Source organism: Silene latifolia, chromosome 11, assembly GCF_048544455.1.
Source record: "Silene latifolia isolate original U9 population chromosome 11, ASM4854445v1, whole genome shotgun sequence".
In the NCBI taxonomy this organism is placed as follows: domain Eukaryota; kingdom Viridiplantae; phylum Streptophyta; class Magnoliopsida; order Caryophyllales; family Caryophyllaceae; genus Silene; species Silene latifolia.
The window spans coordinates 65,699,029-65,718,044 of NC_133536.1; the positions used below are offsets into that span (position 1 = coordinate 65,699,029).

Genomic DNA, 19,016 nt, shown 5'->3' on the forward strand with positions numbered 1-19,016 from the left:
GTGACCAAATCATCGATGATCTTCCACCCCTTAGTCTCTCCCATGTTCTCAGAAAATCGGCTATTGGTCGCACATCCAAAATAGCCCTCGATCGTCATCTGACCCATTATAGAACTGGTTGCAAAGACTCCATTTTTCGAACCCATGGTGCGATATGGTTCGCACAGATTTCTTGAAACGGACCCATGCTTCATGAAAATTCTCATCCGGCCCTTGTTTAAAGCTCGTGATCCGAGCTCTAATGGCATTAGTCTTCGAGGCAGAGAAGTACTTTTTGTAGAATGCCAGGGCTAAGGAATTCCGATCGGTGATCCCATGAGCGGCTCGATCCGGATCTCTATACCACTCCCTTGCAAAGCATCACGAAGGGAGAAAATGAACATGGTCTCCTTGATCCGGTCTTGGGTCACACCGCCGGCGGGGGTATAGAGCAAAGCAATAATCAATAAAAATCTCCATGTGCTTGGTGCATCTTCATTTGCGGCTCCCGAATGGTTTCTCTCAACCAGGTTAATATAGGAAGGCTTTGGCTCGAATTTTCTCGCCTCCCAAGGTAGTTCGAATCCTTTGTAGAGATTCGCACTGTCGACTCCGAGTGACTAGCAATGGTTGCTTCTTTGACCATGACTGGAATTTCGGAGAAGTGACTGTCTCGGTGAAGAAATTGAAGCAGGAGATGTAGGTGGATCTTCCTCGAACAGAGCGTTCTCGTAGTAGCTTGACAGAGTACTCAGCTCTTCCTCTGTCGGTAATACCCTTTGTGATCGTCTCAACTCGCGCAAGGATTTCTCGATCTCAGGATTGAATGGTACTAGTTCACCACCCTGTGACCTGCGCATAAGAAGAAACTACAAAAAGAATATAAGAAATGTTTAAGGAACGGAAGTACCTTAAACTAAAGAAAGACTAAATTAAAACAACTAAAAATTAGAACAATTGCCTCCCCGACAACGGCGCCAAAATTTGATACCCGTCGTGAGGTGTCAAAAATAAATTTATAATCTCCAACTACAACTATAGCTAGTGGCAGTCGGGTCGAACCACAGAGAGGCAGACGTAATTTCTAGTTGTTTAAATTCGGTCTAAGGTAACAATAAGATGGGGGTCTGATTGGGTTTGGTCTATAGCTAATAACAATAAAAGAAATGTAAACTAATGAAATATATAAAATCAAGTATAAAAAGAGGTACTAGGATGGTCGGTTCGTTATAGTTTCGGCGGCAGCATACTAAACAGGTCTATGTCAAACACATGAGGCAGGAAATAAAGAGGTCCTCTCGGTCCACTCTTAACAAATAGCATCTTTCGATCTTGCTATAGGTCCCTAATATCACTAATACTAACTTTCGTCCTGAAAAGTGACTACGGTCTAAACTTTACCTATCTTTCGATCTCAGCATAGTTTAGTCATTTTAATTGGTGATCTAACAACTGTCCCTATCTCTCGATCTAATGGGTCAGTCATATCCTAAACATTCAACTAGTCGTGTGCACTCGATTCGTCGAATAAAGAATTAAAACAATTAAAACGAAAATAAAACCTCACGTGGTCAGTCGATCGACCAGGTATGGCAGTCGATCGACTGACACGCGGTTCAGGCCGTGTTCATTATATTGCCGCCTACACTACAATTTCCCTACATCCGAGCACGAATAAATTAGCTACTCATACTGAAATTAAAGGCAACAATAATATTAGGGATTAAAACTACTGAATTCATTCTTAATACGGTAAAATAAACAATTAACAAAAGATGGCAATTCGGCTTGGGAACTGATCTAGCAATTCGATAAATATAAACGAAAATAAAATAACAGTATAAAGCCAGAGAGTACCGTGTGAATTGCGAAGGAAAAGAACAAAGCCGAATGACAAAAGCGAATTGTATATAATACCGAAAGTAATCTTGAACCCTAATTATTCTAAAGAACTCTATGTAAAACTTGGTAAATTTCTGAATAAAACTGGATGATTGTCTCTGTCGAACTAGGTTACGTTATATAGAAAGTATACGTAACATAATTCCTAAACCTAATAACTCATGGGCTTGATAAATCTCGATCTTTTAATTCTCGTCTGGAATAGCGTCTTGGTCGATCGATCAAGTGACCGGTCGATCGATCGAATAGCGAGTGTCTGATAGCCTCTGGAACCGATGGTTGGTCGATCGACTGAAGATAGTGGTCGATCGACTGCTTTAGCTGCTACTTGACTTTTATAATCTCGTGGATTTGTCTTTTGGGCCTTGGATTGCGCACCAAGCTCGTTCCTTAAGCGAATACTTCACGTCAAATGCAATGCAGGATACTCGGGGACGGATTTAGCTCGATTTCCGCTGGATTCTTCGCATTTCTGCAATAATGTACAAAAATACGGAAGTAGACGGAAATAGGGAGAAATGTAGCTTAAACTACATGAATGAGCTCTGAAATGCGTGGAAAATGGGATGTAAAACATCATATAAAAGACACGCATCAGTAATCATTTACAGGGTTTAAGAGACGTGAAGAGGCTTAGCAAAGGAGATGTGGATCTACGCCTTGGAAATGGAGCTCGAGTAGCGGCCGAATCCAAAGGAACTTATGTATTAGCTTTGCCTAATGGATTTGAGTTGTATTTACATAATTGTTTTTATGTGCCTACACTCTCTAAGAACATTATTTCTATCGCTATGCTAGACATAGACGGTTTTTGTTTTGTCATTAAGAACAATCGTTGTACTATTTCAAGGAACGACTTGGTTATAGGCCAAGCTTCCTCTATCAATGGCATTTACATTTTAGAAACCTCAAATCCAACTAATGATATCTATAACATCCAATCAAAGAAACTCAAATCAAGTGACCCAAGTGAATCGTTCATTTGGCATTGTCGATTAGGTCACATAAACGAGAATCGCATCAAAAGATTAATTTCGACTAATGTGATTACACCATTTGATTATCAATCATATGGTACATGCGAATATTGCCTACTTGGCAAAATGACTCGTAATCCTTTTAGTGGTAAAGGGACACGAGCTAGTGAACTATTGGGACTCATACACACCGATGTATGTGGACCAATGAGTATCACCGTTCGTGGTAATTATGACTACTTTATAACCTTCACCGATGACTTGAGTAGATATGGGTATATCTACTTGATAAAGCATAAAAGTAAAGCGTTTGATAAATTCAAAGAATTTCAAAATGAAGTAGAGAACCAATTGAACAAAAGAATTAAGGCACTACGATCCGATCGTGGTGGAGAATATCTTAGCCTTGAATTCGATTCACATTTGAAAGGTCATGGTATTATATCACAAATTACTCCACCCGGAACACCACAACTCAATGGTGTTGCCGAAAGGAGAAATCGAACCCTATTTGATATGGTTCGATCCATGATGAGTCAAACCGAGTTACCAAACTCGTTTTGGGGATTTGCGATTCAAACCGCAATTAGATCTTTGAACAATAGTCCCACAAAGACTACCGAAAAGACTCCATATGAGATGTGGACGGGAAGAGTTCCTAATATATCCTACATGAAAATTTGGGGATGTGATGCTTACGTCAAGATAAAGAACGACAACAAGCTTGCCCCAAGATCCGAAAAATGCATCTTTGTAGGTTACCCCTTGACCTCACGAGGTTACTACTTCTACAAACCTCAAGAAAACAAAGTGTTTGTGTCTTGCGAGGCTGTCTTCTTAGAAAGTCAATTTATTTCTAAGAGACAGAGTGGGAGAAATTTTGAACTTGATGAAGTTCAAGAGCCAAAAACCGAGATAGAGACGCAAGAAGATGCTCCTTTGTCGTCTAACACGGTTATCTCTCCTCCACTTAGAAGAACGAGTCGTGTTATTCGCCATCCTGATCGATATGTGGGACTTATCGAAGAAGATGGAACACTCGATGTGTTGCTTTTAGAAAGTGACGAGCCCGCTACCTACAAGGCCGCAATCTCTAGTCCAAATTCCTCCTTATGGCTTGAAGCCATGAAGTCCGAAATGGATTCTATGCATGAAAACCAAGTTTGGGACTTGGTAGATTTGCCTAAAGGGGCAAGACCTCTTCAATGCAAATGGATATTCAAAGTCAAGAACGGCATAGAGGGACATGATGATGTCTACAAAGCTAGGATAGTGGCAAAAGGATTTACCCAAGTCCAAGGTCTCCATTATGATGAGACCTTCGCCCCCGTAGCCATGCTAAGATCCATACGGATTTTGTTAGCGATTGCCGCATTTCATGATTATGAAATATGGCAAATGGATGTCAAAACCGCTTTTCTAAATGGGCATTTAGAAGAGGAGGTGTACATGATACAACCCGAAGGTTTTGTTGATTCTAAGAATCCTAACAAAGTGTGCAAACTTAAGAGATCCATTTATGGTCTTAAGCAAGCATCTAGAAGTTGGAATCATCGATTCAATCATGTTATAAAAGAGAATGGTTTCACTCGAAGTGTTGAGGAACCATGTTTATACATGAAATTTAGTGGGAGCAATGTTGTGTTCCTAATCCTGTATGTCGATGACATACTACTCATTGGAAATGATATTCCGATATTGTCTTCTGTTAAGAAGTGGTTAGGTAACCACTTTCAAATGAAGGATTTAGGAGAGGCACAACGTATATTAGGTATCCGGATCCATAGAGATAGATCCAAGAGGATATTGGCACTAAGTCAAGAGTCTTATGTTGATAAAATTCTTCGATGGTTCAGCATGGACAAATCCAAAAGGGGATTGGTACCTATGGTAACCGGGACGATATTGAGCAAGACTCAATCTCCCTCCGAACCCCATGATGTTGAACGCATGAAGATGATCCCTTATGCTTCTGCTGTTGGATCAATCATGTACGCCATGATATGCACTCGTCCTGATGTCTCGTATGCCTTGAGTATGACGAGTAGATATCAAAGAAATCCAAGAGAGAGTCACTGGATAGCCGTCAAGAACATCCTTAAGTACTTGAGAAGAACTAAGGATTCTATCTTAGTGTTTGGAGGAGACACTGAGCTACGTGTTAATGGATACACGGACTCGAGTTTTCAAACGGATAGAGATGGCATGAAATCGCAAGCTGGTTTCGTTTTCATGCTCAATGGTGGTGCCGTTAGCTGGAGAAGCTTCAAGGAAGCTGTAATCGCGGATTCAACAACGGAGGCTGAGTACATTGCAGCATCAGAAGCTGCCAAGGAAGTTGTGTGGATCAGGCAATTCACGGAAGGTCTAAGTGTAGTACCTACCACCAATGATCCCATCACTCTCTATTGTGATAATAGTGGGACGATCTTCCAAGCTAAGGAGCCAAAGTCTAGTAATAGATCTAGACATGTACTTAGAAAATATCATGTAATAAGAGATTTCATTGAAAGAAAGGAAATTGCGATTTGTAAGGTTGGGACGGATGACAACATAGCCGATCCGCTCACCAAGCCTTTATCGTAGGCCAAGCATGATGGACATGTTGCGTCCATGGGACTTAAACGTGTACCAAGTTTTTGTTAGTTTTTTGTAATGAAATAAAAGTGTTGTTTTTATTCATGTTCATAATCACATTTGTCTTTTATCTTTAATTTATACTTTGTTACATCCAAACGGGTTGTAGTGACAATTGAACCTCGTTAAAGTGAACACGGATTAACATAGTATTTGCCCATAGTCACTTGTATGAGGTGATGTCTCGAAGTGACTAGAGTGTGATGCGATTGATGGCAAGTTCAAGTGCCATAGAGTCATGTGAGATGACTAGTCGATCACATAGGCAGACTGTTAGGAACACTTTGTCGGGCCTTATGACCGCTTATAGAGTTCTGGCAAATTTATATAGCCTGGTCGTGGCAAGAGCTACTATAGTATTTGAATGAGTCGATTCTTTTGACTAAAGACTATTCGCCAAAGATGGCACAGTTTCAGATTAACTTTGATTTGTGTTACTACGACCTTCGTAAATGGGGTCAAATGGGCATATTTTGGGTTATGATGGCTGTGGCTAGTCGAAGAGAATGAGTGCGATAGGAATTGTCCACCCCTAGTCAGGGTTATAATAATATCTCAGGGCCACTCGAGGAGTAATGAACTGGAAATGCATGGCCACGCTCGGAATGTATCCATGGTGGATAAATCCGGTCAATCAGTTATTCTCCAGATCGAGGAAACCACTCTCGATATGATCACTTGAAAGTACGACCTGAAAGACACCTTGCATTGAGTGGGAGATAGTAATAGGACAAGAGAATTGGTGACGCACACTTGTCGAGGACAAGTGGGAGATTGTTGGAATATGTGTCCTCCGACAATAATGCGATCACAACTGTTGATCATGATGATCACGCGTTTAAAATCTCATTTTAAAGAATACAATTGGGAAGTAATATTTTACTGTCAACTGGTCCACACATATCGGTAATGATTGGCTGACTAGAGTTTGACATTACTGTCGTGAGATGGCGGTGACCAGTTGATTCCCTTAGGTCATACCTAAAGGAAAATACTCTTAATTGATCATTTAATTGATCGTATGACGATACGGGTTAATTAAATTACTTAAAATTGACGGACGATTTTGGAAGTAATATTTACGTGTCTCATTGTAATTTGATTAAATAAGATACGGTCTAAGTGATCGAATTGTTTCATTACTTAGATGAAATTATTGTTTAAGGAAACAATTGCATTTGAATGAATAAATTATTATAAATACAAGATGTTGTGATTTATAATTGATAAATTATTTTGGTACAAGTAATTATGAATTACTAAGTCGATTTTGTATATGACGTATTTTTATTAATGCGTTGATTTTTAATATGATAAAAATACATAACATTTTCACATGACATGTTATATGTGACAAATTGACAAAATAATGTGTAAAATGGATTTACCATTTTACACTAAATGGACCGAAATAATGGGAAGTATTAGAGTATATATTATGTTAATTATGTTAGTGGTAAGCATAATGATATTAGCCTAATACTAGCCATGCAAACCTACACAATCTTGTGAAGACCACATTGTGCATGCATTGGCCATTCTCTCCCACCCATACCCGGTTTTTCCACCCTCCATACAAAGAGTTTTTGTCTTATTTTTGCATATAGACTACTCTTGGAAAAACCATTATTCATTCATTCATTTTTGCATCTAAAACAAGAGTTTTAGAAAGATAAAAATCTTCCTCTATTCTTCCTCCTCTTAACCGAAAATAAGAGAACATAAATAAAGATTTTGGGTCAATTTTATTTAAAAGATTAATATTGTTCTAGTAATAATAATATTAATTTGTTAAGAGTATTTCTTGGGTATTATTCCTAGGGAGGGATTCTATACTTGGATCCTTTGTTCATCCATTTAAGGAGAGCTCAAGAACAAGAGAGTAGGAGAACTCTCTTGTGCCCTTTGATCCGAAAATCAATGTAAGAATGAAGTTTTCTTCCTTATTTTGATTATTGTTTGCATGCATAAGATCACCTTTTAATTTTATGACTAAATTAAAGTAAAACATATATGAATATGTTGAGTTAAGAGATCTAGATTTCTAACACTAAAAAGCATGGGAACAAGGTTAATTCGGGGACTAAATGTGCTCTAATTACGGTCACATCAAATATCCCCAAACCGAACCTTTGCTCGTCCCGAGTAAAGAGGTGACAAAGAGTAGGACCATTATTTAAACTAACCTAATAACATAGTCGATATGAGACAATTAGCGGGTCTCACTCCGCCCCTTCAACTCACAACAAGACAACCATGAGGTAGGATGCCTTCTTGCAAGGCAAGGTGGGTCTTGCCAAAATGGCGACACATCTAAACATTAAGCACACAAAATCAAATAATGGATGCATCTACAAAAGAATAGCCACTTTCCTCATCTAAGTGGCGGAAATTATCTACAAGGGAAGCAATTCAAGGGTACACACTCCTTCATAGATGCAATTTCTTCAAACTACTAAGCCTAGAAGGATACCAATAAATCACCTCCAAGTTGTGTCAAGCTAGGGTACCTTTGTCCTCAATCGTTAAATGCTTTTGTCAAGAATAGACTCCCTATGGTGTTAGAAACACTGGAGGATGGCGGAATTCCCCCTCTTGCCTAGACAAGAAGAAGGGTCGTCCCCTCTCTACCATGCACAAAAATGGATACGATGGATAAAGGGATAAATAGATATTTGAGTTTCACTTTGGGAGTTTGCTTTTGTTTTTGTTTTTCCCCCCATTTCTTGTGGCATTTGACATTTGAGAACACTTTCTTGCCATTTATTTTTGATTTTTGGCATTTCAATACTTTGACAACTTTCAACTTTTCTTTGCATTTCTTTTGAACATTTTCAAAGTCACCCCATATGTAGTGAGGGTGGCTTATATTTGAAGCTTTAGGAGTTCTATTTTTGCTCCTCTTTTCATTTGATGCATTTTTGCAAACTTTCTTTCACTTTTCATTTCATTGAACTCAAACTGATTTCTTTTTGTGCCCATTCCCTTTGATGACAAAAATGTGGTATAACATGGATGATGGATGGATGCATGGTTTCAAGGGTCACCTTGGAATAAACGGTAGCCAAGGAGTTATCACACCACAAGGTACTCTTGACTAGGCCTTAATCCATGGGTCAAATAATACTAGCATGACACATCCTATGGTGTTTTACAAGTACTCTAACAACCAAAGTCTTAAGAAGAAAAAGCATCTACTATGGCCTATGTACACTTATCAAGCTTTCCAAGTAGACGGTTTCACAAAATTTTCTAACATGCAACTACATGCCATGATGCAACTAGCATATAAATATCCTAATGCAAATGATTCTACCAACTAAAATGCCATATAAACTAAATGCAAGTCCTAAGTTCACATTGTTATACCGCATCAATCAAAATAAAGCCACATAGTCATTAACATAAAGAGGAAAAAAGGAGATTGAAAAGATCATACCATGCGGTCTTCAATATCCTCATGTCTCGGATGTGGCGTAGTCGATTAATGTGAACAAGGATAAAACAAACACAATATATATAACAATATATACATGACTACACTACAAAGGAAATGAACTTGTTTTTGGTTTTTCAATCTTTTTCAAATTTTTATGGTTTTTAAAATTTTTTGGATTTTTGAATAAAAGTTAAGTTAGAATTCCCCATCCCCACACTAATATGGGCATTGTCCTCAATGGCCAAAATGATGGGAAATCATGCAAACATGATGCATGAATTCTACTCTAAATGCAAGCTACACTAATCTACACTACATGATGCATGGTTTTTTTTGTTTATGACGGAGAGCGTAATTTAGATTACCTCCTGTTGCGTATGCATGTACTTCCCCAAACCGAGTTAGACATTATTTCTAATGTCCTAAGGTTGGGTGTAGTTCATGCACACAAGATGCAATGCATGAAGCTAAATTTGTCATTTTGGATTTTCAAAAGTGGGAACAATGAAATAAGAACACCTCAATGGGGCCGAGGTGTTAGTCCTCTATGTTGCTAGGACTACTCCAACCATGATCAAGATAAAGTAAAATAAAACAAAGAAAGAAGTAAGCAAACCTCAAGAGGGGAGGAGCCTCCAAAGCTTGCTAGTCTTCCATCATATCATCATTATCATCATCTTCCTCAATAGAAGTGGACTCATCACCACTTCCCTCTTCACTTTCTTGTTCACTTTGTTCATCATCCTCTTCTTCTTCTTCACTAGCCTCTTCGTCAATGCTATCAACAACCTCATCACCGACAACCTCATCGTCACCCGGAATCTCACCCCTAGATGCACTCGGAAAGAAGACTTCCCTATTCGCCCAACTAGGCAAAGGACATGAAGGATCAAGTAGTCCTTGCCTAGCTAAATGAAGGAGGGGTGGATATTGGGCTAAGTAAGCATCTTCCCGATCCTTAAAATATTGCTTGTGCATCTCTTGCATAAGTAGAGTCATATAATCTTTGCTTGCTTCAACACCTTTGGGTTTGAACTCTTGGTACTTTAAAGGATAGGGTGGTGTGACAATGGAAGAGGAGGGCATTTCAACTTCATCCCTTTGCTGTCGGATAATGTATTCGGCTTCTTTTGAGAGGGGAAGGAGGTAGTTGGTCCGATGGACACTCAAACGACAAATCTTAGAAGGCAAAGTAAAAGATATAGCCTCATTGGTGAGCCACCCATACTTGGTGTCAAGAGGGTTATGGGTAACCCACTTGTACTTGTTAATCATAGCATCCATATCAATGAGATGATCCCCCTTTTTCGCTACATACTTGCTATCCTTGTTGAAGTTCGGATCAAAGTACTTAGCCAAAAGAGTGACTAAACCTCCATTTATAATAACGGTGGTGCCTTGCTTCCCACAATCAACATTTAGCCATCTATCCACCAAAAGCCTTAGAGAATTGAAAGGCTTGGTGAATTCCCTTCCAATATTTAAGGCCGACTCAAGAAGAACACAATCGAGCTTGGTAAAGTGGTTGGTGTCTTTTCTTGCAATGATGGTATTCCTTATGACCTTATGCCACACTCTAATGCCCGGATGGTGGACTAATAGAGCGCGACTAGCATGATAGTTCTCAAATTTCCTTCCGGAAATCGCCTCCCAAAGAGGAGCGGGGTCATACTTTCCGGGATTCTTGAAATAACTATGTGAATCACTAAGACCCAATGCTTTACCCAATTCCTCAAAGGTGATGCACCTACTCATATTAGCTAGGCGGAACTCGATGTTTTCCATAGTCTCTACCTTAGTAACTTTCAAAGAACTCAAGAATTATAAGGTAAGGGAGGGGTATGTCAATTCTTTTGTAGCAAACAATTTTCCCAACCCCATGGCTTCAAAGAAGGCTTTAGTTTGCTCAAGGATACCCAACTTATCTAAGGCATCTTCACAAATAAACTTGGTGGATAGAAAGGATTTTCTAGCATACTTGGTAAATGTTTCCCTATGGGAGTTAGAGATGAAAATTACCTCCGGATAGTTCGAAAGTTGAGCAATTTCCAGAGTTGTTGCTTCCAAGGGAGGTTGTTGTTGTTTCACTTCCAAGTTTGAGCTAGCTACCACCATAGCCAATGAGGCTTTCTTTGCTTGAAGACTCTTTTGTCTTGTTGAGAGTGCCTTTGCCTTAGGTGCCTTTGTTGCTCCTTTTGTCCTTGCCATTGATGATTTAACCAAGAAAAGAGTGAAAATCTTCAATTTCCATGTATACCCAAATCGATTTTAAGGTGAAAGGCTTTGCCTTTATAATTTCAAAAATTGACTCAAAGGTTGAAGATTTTGGTGCTTGGTTTGATTTTTGTTGAAAGAGGAGTAATTAATTTTTGTTAGAAGGATGATTTGATTTGATTTTGATGAATATGGTTGAGGAAATCTTGTTTTTGTGATGGAGAGGATGAGGGTTTTGAGTTTTGGGATTTATGGGTAGTGTTTTGAATGAAGGAATGAAGAAATGAATGGGGGATGGGGTTTATAAAAGACCCGAAAAATTTTGAATTCCAGGGGAAGACGGGTGTCTTTCCTTCGGGACGCTCGGATTCTGCCTATTTTGGCTTCAGAGTTCTCGCCTAAAGACGGGCGTCTTTCAGCAAAGACGCTCGGATTGTTCAACTGCGGGACGGGCGTCTTTTACTGAAGACGGGCGGATTCCTTTCCAGTGATTTTTCTTGTTTTTCTCAGCCAAAAAGACGGGCGTCTTTTCTTCCAGGATGGGCGTCTTTCTGAGGACGGGCGTTTTCTCTTGCAGGACGCTCAGATTTATCAACAGTCCCAATATTTTAAAATGTCAGCTCAGATGGACGGGCGGATTCTAACAAAGACGCCCGGATTGCCTGAAGACGGGCGGATTCCCAAGAAAACGCTCGGATTCTGCCCCTTTTACCCGGATTCAGTTCCATCCGTGTACTTGCATATCCCGTGTCATTTTTCATTCTTCAAAATCCCGTGTTCTTCATTGTGGGGGCACTACTAAGGCATGAATAGCCTAGGAAATTGCTATCCCCACACTAAGCTAAAGCACTACACATCAATTGAATCATTAGTCCCTCCCTCACTTCTCTCAAAAATGATAATTATCTCGATCAAAGCATAAACATCCAAAAATGACAAAAATGCAATGTAAGAATTAAAATGCGAGTTAGGGAGTTAGAAATATTTACAAATGGTGGTTTAGGGAGGACTCCACCAAACTCTCATTCTTAGTGAGATGTCATGGGGGCATGTCCAAGGTGTTGTTGATGTTGCTCAACACCTTGAAGAAGTAATCAAAAGCTTGTTCATTATCACGATAAAGATCTTCAATAGATCTTTGCCCCTGTTGTCGGTCTTGATCGATAGCATTACCAATATAAGGATTGAAAATCCCTTCAAACTCATCGTCCCAAAGACCACAAACTTCATCTACTTGATCACTAAAGATCTCTTGAGCTGATAGAGACAACTTTCCCACTTTCTTGTCTTGGCCAATGAGGCCATCCTCTTCATTGCTCGACTTTGGTGAGCTTTTCAAGCTCTCTTTGCTACAATTCACTTGCTCTTTGAATGGAGCATCTTCAATTTTCTTCTTCCATTGAAATTCCGACTTCTTCCTATCATCGTTCCGGCTATAATGATCAACCATGAAACATGGTTCATGCAAACAGGGAGCTCTCATGGTCTTGTCAAGATTGAAAGTTATGCTCTCATCTCCCACTTCTAGAGTGAGCTCTCCATGCTTCACATCAATCACCGCACCCGCGGTGTGTAAGAAAGGTCTTCCTAGAATGATTGGAATGTTGGAATCTTCTTCCATGTCAACAATGACAAAGTCCACCGGGATGAAAAATTTCCCAATTCTTACGGGAACATCTTCCCATATCCCTAATGGTGTCTTCGTCGATCTATCGGCCATTTGGAGTGTGATATTGGTGCATTTAAGCTCTCCCATCCCCAACCTTTTACTCACCGAGTACAGCATAACACTCACACTAGCCCCTAGATCACATAAGGCTTTGTTGATCGTGGTGTCGCCAATGGTACACGGTATTGAGAAGCTTCCCGGATCTTTGAGTTTTGGAGGTTAATTCCCTTGAAGTATTGCACTACTCACCTTAGTGAAGGCGATATTCTCAAGCTTCCCGATCGACTTCTTCTTTGTGAAGATGTCTTTCATATATTTTGCATAGGCCGACACGTGATTGATTAATTCCGTGAAAGGAATTGAGACTTCCAAATTCTTCACAATTTCCATAAATTTTCCAAGTTGGTCATCAAATTTGGGCTTGGCTTGACGACTTGGAAAAGGAAGTCTAATTACAATGGGCTCCTTCTCCTTGACCTTGTCTTCATTTTTCTTTGAAATTTCTTCTTTTGATGGTTCTCCATCCTTAGAGTTTTGCACAATTTCTTCTTTATCACTAGCTTCCACAACTTCATCCTCAACTTGCTTCTTCGGTGCTTCATACCTTGTACCACTCCTCAAGTGAATGGCACTAACCGTTTCATGTCTTGGGGGATTACTTTGAGGTGGTAATTGCCCCTTTTGTCTTTGTGAGCTTGAAGATGCTAGTTGGGTCAATTGGGTTTCCAACATTTTGGTGTGAGCTAGGATGTTGTTGATGGTGGTTTCCTTTGCTTGACTATCTTTTTGCATTTGAGTGAAAAACTCTTGTTGATTTTTTTGCATTTGAAGGACCGCTTTTTGAACATCAAAACCTTGGTCATTTTGTTGATTGTATGGAGATTGATTTTGGTAACCTTGGTTTTGGTTGTAAAAGGGTCTTTGGTTTTGGTTTCTCATGGGAGGTGGGGTGTATGTTGTTTGAGGGTTTTGAACATTTTGGCTTTTGTATGAGAGATTTGGATGGAATTTGGTGTTTTCATTGTAATAGTTTGAATAAGGGGTACCACTCTTGTATGCTTGGAAAGCATTCACTTGTTCATTTGTTCCCCTACATTCACTTTGGTCATGTCCCAAAGTTCCACAATTCTCACATATCCCACTTGGGATTGATGAAGATGCCGTCATGGCATTAACATGATGCTTTGGTGATTTTGAGGCTTCTTCAAGTCTAGCCATAACTTTTTCAAACTTCAAATTGATGGTATCAATGTGAGCACTAAGTTGAGCACCCAATTGAGTAATGGAGTCCACTTCATGCTTTCCTCCTCTAGTAGCCTTGCGAGGTCTACTATATTGTGAGTTATGGACCGCCATTTCCTCAATTTTGTTCCAAGTTTGATTGTCATCAACTTCGGTGAACATTCCATTTGATCCCCATGTTGAGAATGTTCCTTGAATCTTCATAAAGACTGTTCAAAAATTGTTGTACCAAGAACCACTCGCTAAGTCCATGGTGAGGACATGAGCGACAAATTCTCTTAAACCGCTCCCAAGCTTCATACAAAGATTCTTCATCCCTTTGCTTAAAGCCCGTGATTTGAGCTCTTAGCATGTTAGTCTTTTCTGGTGGATAGAACTTTTTATTGAAAGCTAGAGCCAACTTCTTCCAAGAATCAATTCCGAGAGTAGCCTTATCAAGACCTTTCAACCATTGTTTCGCGGTGCCAATTAGAGAAAAAGGAAATAAGACCCATCGAATTTGGTCTTGAGTTACACCGGTTTGAGAAATCGCATCACAATAGTCACAAAAAGTCTCCATATGAGAGTGAGGGTCTTCACTAGGCATCCCCCCAAATTGGCTTCTTTCGACTAATTGGATAAATGCGGATTTGGCAATAAAATTTCCGGTTAGATGTTGTGGTGTGGGAATACCGTTGGGTAGGTTCTCCTCGGTGGGTACGGAATGTGATGAAAACTTAGGCATTGTGGGTTGATTTTGTGTTGGATTTTGTGTTGGGTTCTCCTCACCTTCTCTTGCAAAAGGGTTGATGAACTCAATATTATTTGGTTGAATATCTACAACCTCACCAATACCTCTCAAAGTTCTCCTAGCAAGTCTTCTATTGGTTATCAAAGTTCTTTCAATTTCACGATCAAAGGGTAACAAGTCACCTTGTGACCTTCTAGACATGCAAAATATCAAACAACTCGAAAACAATTAGAACAAACCTTGAGGAGTTTACTTCCCCAAGGCAAAGAAAGACACAACTAATAATAATATAAGAAAATCTAAATCAAGTTAACACCGTCCCCGGCAACGGCGCCATTTTTGGTCGGAGACATTTTTACTAAATCTTTCGGTTACTTGTCGTTAGGAGCACCTAGACCAAAACACAATTTATAACTTCACAAACAACTCTACAATTAGTAAAGAGGCAAGTAAAGGTCGGATCCCATGGGACGAGAATTGAGATGAGATCTCTATTGCAACTAGTGGTGTCTTAGGGGGTGTCACAATTGGGGTTTGATGTAGAAGATCACTAAACTAAATAGCAATGAAAGTAAACAAGCAAGATGAATTAAAAGGGATGTAAACAATTGATAAAAATCACTAGGGTGTCATGGGGTCATAGGGGATTCATGGGAATTGATCATACAAACATGTTCTCAAAGTATAAGCAAGCAATTATTGTTGTGATGGATCGAGTTGGTTTATATCTTACAATCCTAGGAAAGTTTGGGTCCCGGAGCCGAATCGATTAGATTGTACAACACCTACAAGTCGACTTAGTCTTCCCTACTCAACAACATGCATGGTCTAATGAGACTCGAGTTGGTTTATGTCTTACAAGTCTCATTGAAAAGATAGGTGATGGGTAAAAAATGCAAGGATTCATAGGCTCACATTTCATCAAACATAATATGTGCATGAGTTGAGATCACAACAAGCAAGCAAATAAACTATGAAAGCATATTAATTTAAGCATGAATCATTCCTCATGTTGGTTTCCCCTAATTACCCATTAACCCTAGCTAAGGAACTACTCACTCATTATCATGTTGAACATGCTAGCAAGATTGTCAATCATACCAATAAAGTGAAACATGATGAATAAATGAAAGTGATTAACAATAATTAAAGGGGGATTAAGAGAATTATACCTACTAATGATTCCAATAATAAAGCAAAGAATAAAAGAAGTACTTGATGCTTGATTGAGAGGTTGTCAATCTCCCAATAATAACCCAAATAATCTTCAATTACCCAAAATAAAGGATGAACAAGAGAGAGATTAAGGAAATAAAACTTGTATTAAAACTTGATTAATTGTTGATTAAAAGATTAAAGAGAGATTTGATTGATATTAACTACACTAAAGATTGCTAAGAAGAACATGCTCTTCTAATTAGACTAATGGGGTATTTATAGTAGGGATTAGGTGGATGAACATGCTCTTCTATAAATGACGATTAAGTCCCTACTTAAGGAAACACCGGTCTTTTTGGAAAGACTCCGGTCTCTAGGGAGACTCCGGTCTCTAGAAAAAGATGTGCATCCTTCCTTGAAGCTTGAAGAAGACGAAATGGGTCTGCCTCGGAATCCGGGCGTCTTTAGCACGGGACGGGCGGATTCGGTGGTTTCTGCCCGGGCGTCTTGTGGAGAATACGGGCGTCTTCTGGGTCTTTTGCCTGGGCGTCTTGGGCTGAAGACGCACGGATTGTTGTGGTGGACACGGGCGTCTTCTGGGGAAGACGCACGAATTGCTGTGCAGTCTCGTTTCTTCTTCTTTTCTTCCTTTTTTTTCATAAAATCCTTGGGGATTTCCTCGGGGATGCAAGGATCTTTTCTCATCATTGCCCATCTACTATAGTATGTACAAAGGCCTTCTAATCTTGTCTCTCCTTGATGCTTGGTCATTGAATTCAATCAATTTAGCCTCGTTTTGCCATGAAAATGCAAGGTTTGCACTCCTTTCCTACCAAGGGATCAAAACCTCAAAGAATGTGCAAAACAAAGAACTAAAGACAATAAATGACCCAAATATGCACTAAAAAGCATGGGAACAAGGCTAATTCGGGGACTAAATGTGCTCTAATTATGGTCACATCATTGTTACAGATAATATAGAAAAAGATTAAATGGAGAATATTATGAGTATTATATATCTTCGGAATATGCTAGGAACTCAATCATTGTATTATAAAACCGTGACTATTTCATTAATAAGATCACCACATTATATCGTTTATACCGTCTGACATGGTATCAACCTAAACATTGATTCAAAAAAAAAAACATCCCCCTTTACTACCAATTCAGGCAACTACAACGCCCCATTAACAACGATTATTCACGAAAATCACAATAGACGTTGTAGAATGTATGGCGCGAATTTTACTAAAATGAATTACAACGGGTATGGTTATAAAAACCGTTGTTATAAGTTTTAACAACGGGTAACACATGCACAACCGTTGTTAATAATTTGGTGCAAAATTGACGCAAAGTTAGTGAAAAGTAATCACAACGGTTACTTTTGAAACCCGTTGTTAAAACTTATTTGACTACAGTTGTTGTTTTACAACCGTTGTTAAAACTTATTTGACAACGGTTGTTGTTTAATAACCGTTGTCAATACCTTCCATACTATAAACCACACAAACACAAGTCTCACTTCTGACCACAAAACACAAACCTTAATACACAAACACAAACACAGCAAACAAACACAAACACAAACACAAAACACACACTTTCTCATCGTCTCTTTCTCTCTTTCTCATCGTCGGTTTATCTTCTTGCCGTCACTGTTGATTTCATCCTCTCTTACTTTCTCTAATTATCAGGTAAATCTCGCCGTCACTGTTGGTTTCATCGTCTTTCATCATCATTATTTTCTTTTTCTAATTATTTCATTTGCATGTGTATGTGTTTTTATCGACCATTATGTTATTTCTTTAAGTATTATTCGCTTAATTAGCTAGTAAAACAAATTAAATAAACTAAAACAAAGAAGAAGCAAGATGATAGAGAGGAATGCATGATAAACATAATTAATATATATATATATATATATATATAAATACATAAATTAAAAAAAAATTACATTAATAAAAATGCAATTCTTATATTTTCATAGAGAGTCTTATTCTCCTCTATGATATCCGTCCTCTCCTCCTTGGCTATTTGGAGGTTCCGTTCAGCAGTTGCTATATCGTTATATAGCTGCAACTGCTGCTGCTCTGTCAAGCCATCTTCTTTGGCGTCCATCAGTATGGATCGAGCATCCGCAAGGTAGCTCCTGAAACTTTCCTCAATGTGGAGCAACCGGCGGATGAAGCTTCTTTCTTGTTCTCGATCATAGTAAGAGTCTTAAGGATGATATCATTCATTTTGTTGGAGTTTGGAGTTGGTTTGAAAGATTAAGTAGGGTTTATTTGGAGTTTGTTTTAGTAGTTAGGGTTTGGAGATGTATAGTGAGATAATGGAATGTTAGTTGAGATAATGCATGTATTTATACTAAGCAATGTGTGGTTTAAGTTGTATTTTAATTAATATATATGTTAGGAAGTTGTGCCATAATCATCATCATATCCCTCTCTGCTGCTTCAAATCTTATTACTAACCCTTGTCATTCCATATTGTCCGTTCATATGCACAGGGATGGCAGTAATAATGCATGCATTGGAATTATAACGGGCCGTAATTATGCATGCATCTAGTAATATTTAATTTTTTTTTTTATTTTTTAAAAACAAACAACAACGGTTATTTATAAAAAACCCGTTGTCTTTAGTTATAACAACGGTTTTGTATATTACAACCCGTTGTTATAACTTTCCCCCCAAAATTGAGTCACATTTTCCACAACGGGTTTTTATACTTAAAACCGTCGTTAATAGTTTTAACAACGGGTTCCTTAAGAAAACCAACCGTTTTTAAAACCTTTTACAACGGACGCTTTAACAACGTTTACTTTTTTATATAACAACGGTTTTTAACCGTTGTTATAGCCTGTATCTGTAGTAGTGCCCAGCCACAACCTACCGTCTATGGCACCGGCCGGAGATCGCGGTTCTATTTCCATCTCCGGCTGGCCGATAGACTGCCTTCTCCTATGCTATCGTATTAGTTTATTTGTATTATCATAGTAGAAATTCAATAAAAGTGGTTTTTGGTCTTCACAATCCTTTGTCCAAAACCCCTGCTTCCATT

The 19,016-nt window shown here is 38.9% G+C and overlaps 1 non-coding gene across 1 annotated transcript; it reads left to right on the forward strand.

Annotated features, from left to right (window-relative positions):
- Positions 1-14,304: 14,304 nt before the first annotated feature.
- Positions 14,305-14,411, forward strand: LOC141615532 (small nucleolar RNA R71). Its single transcript, XR_012529949.1, has one exon. It is a non-coding gene; the product is annotated as a small nucleolar RNA R71 (small nucleolar RNA).
- The last annotated feature ends 4,605 nt before the right edge of the window (positions 14,412-19,016 follow it).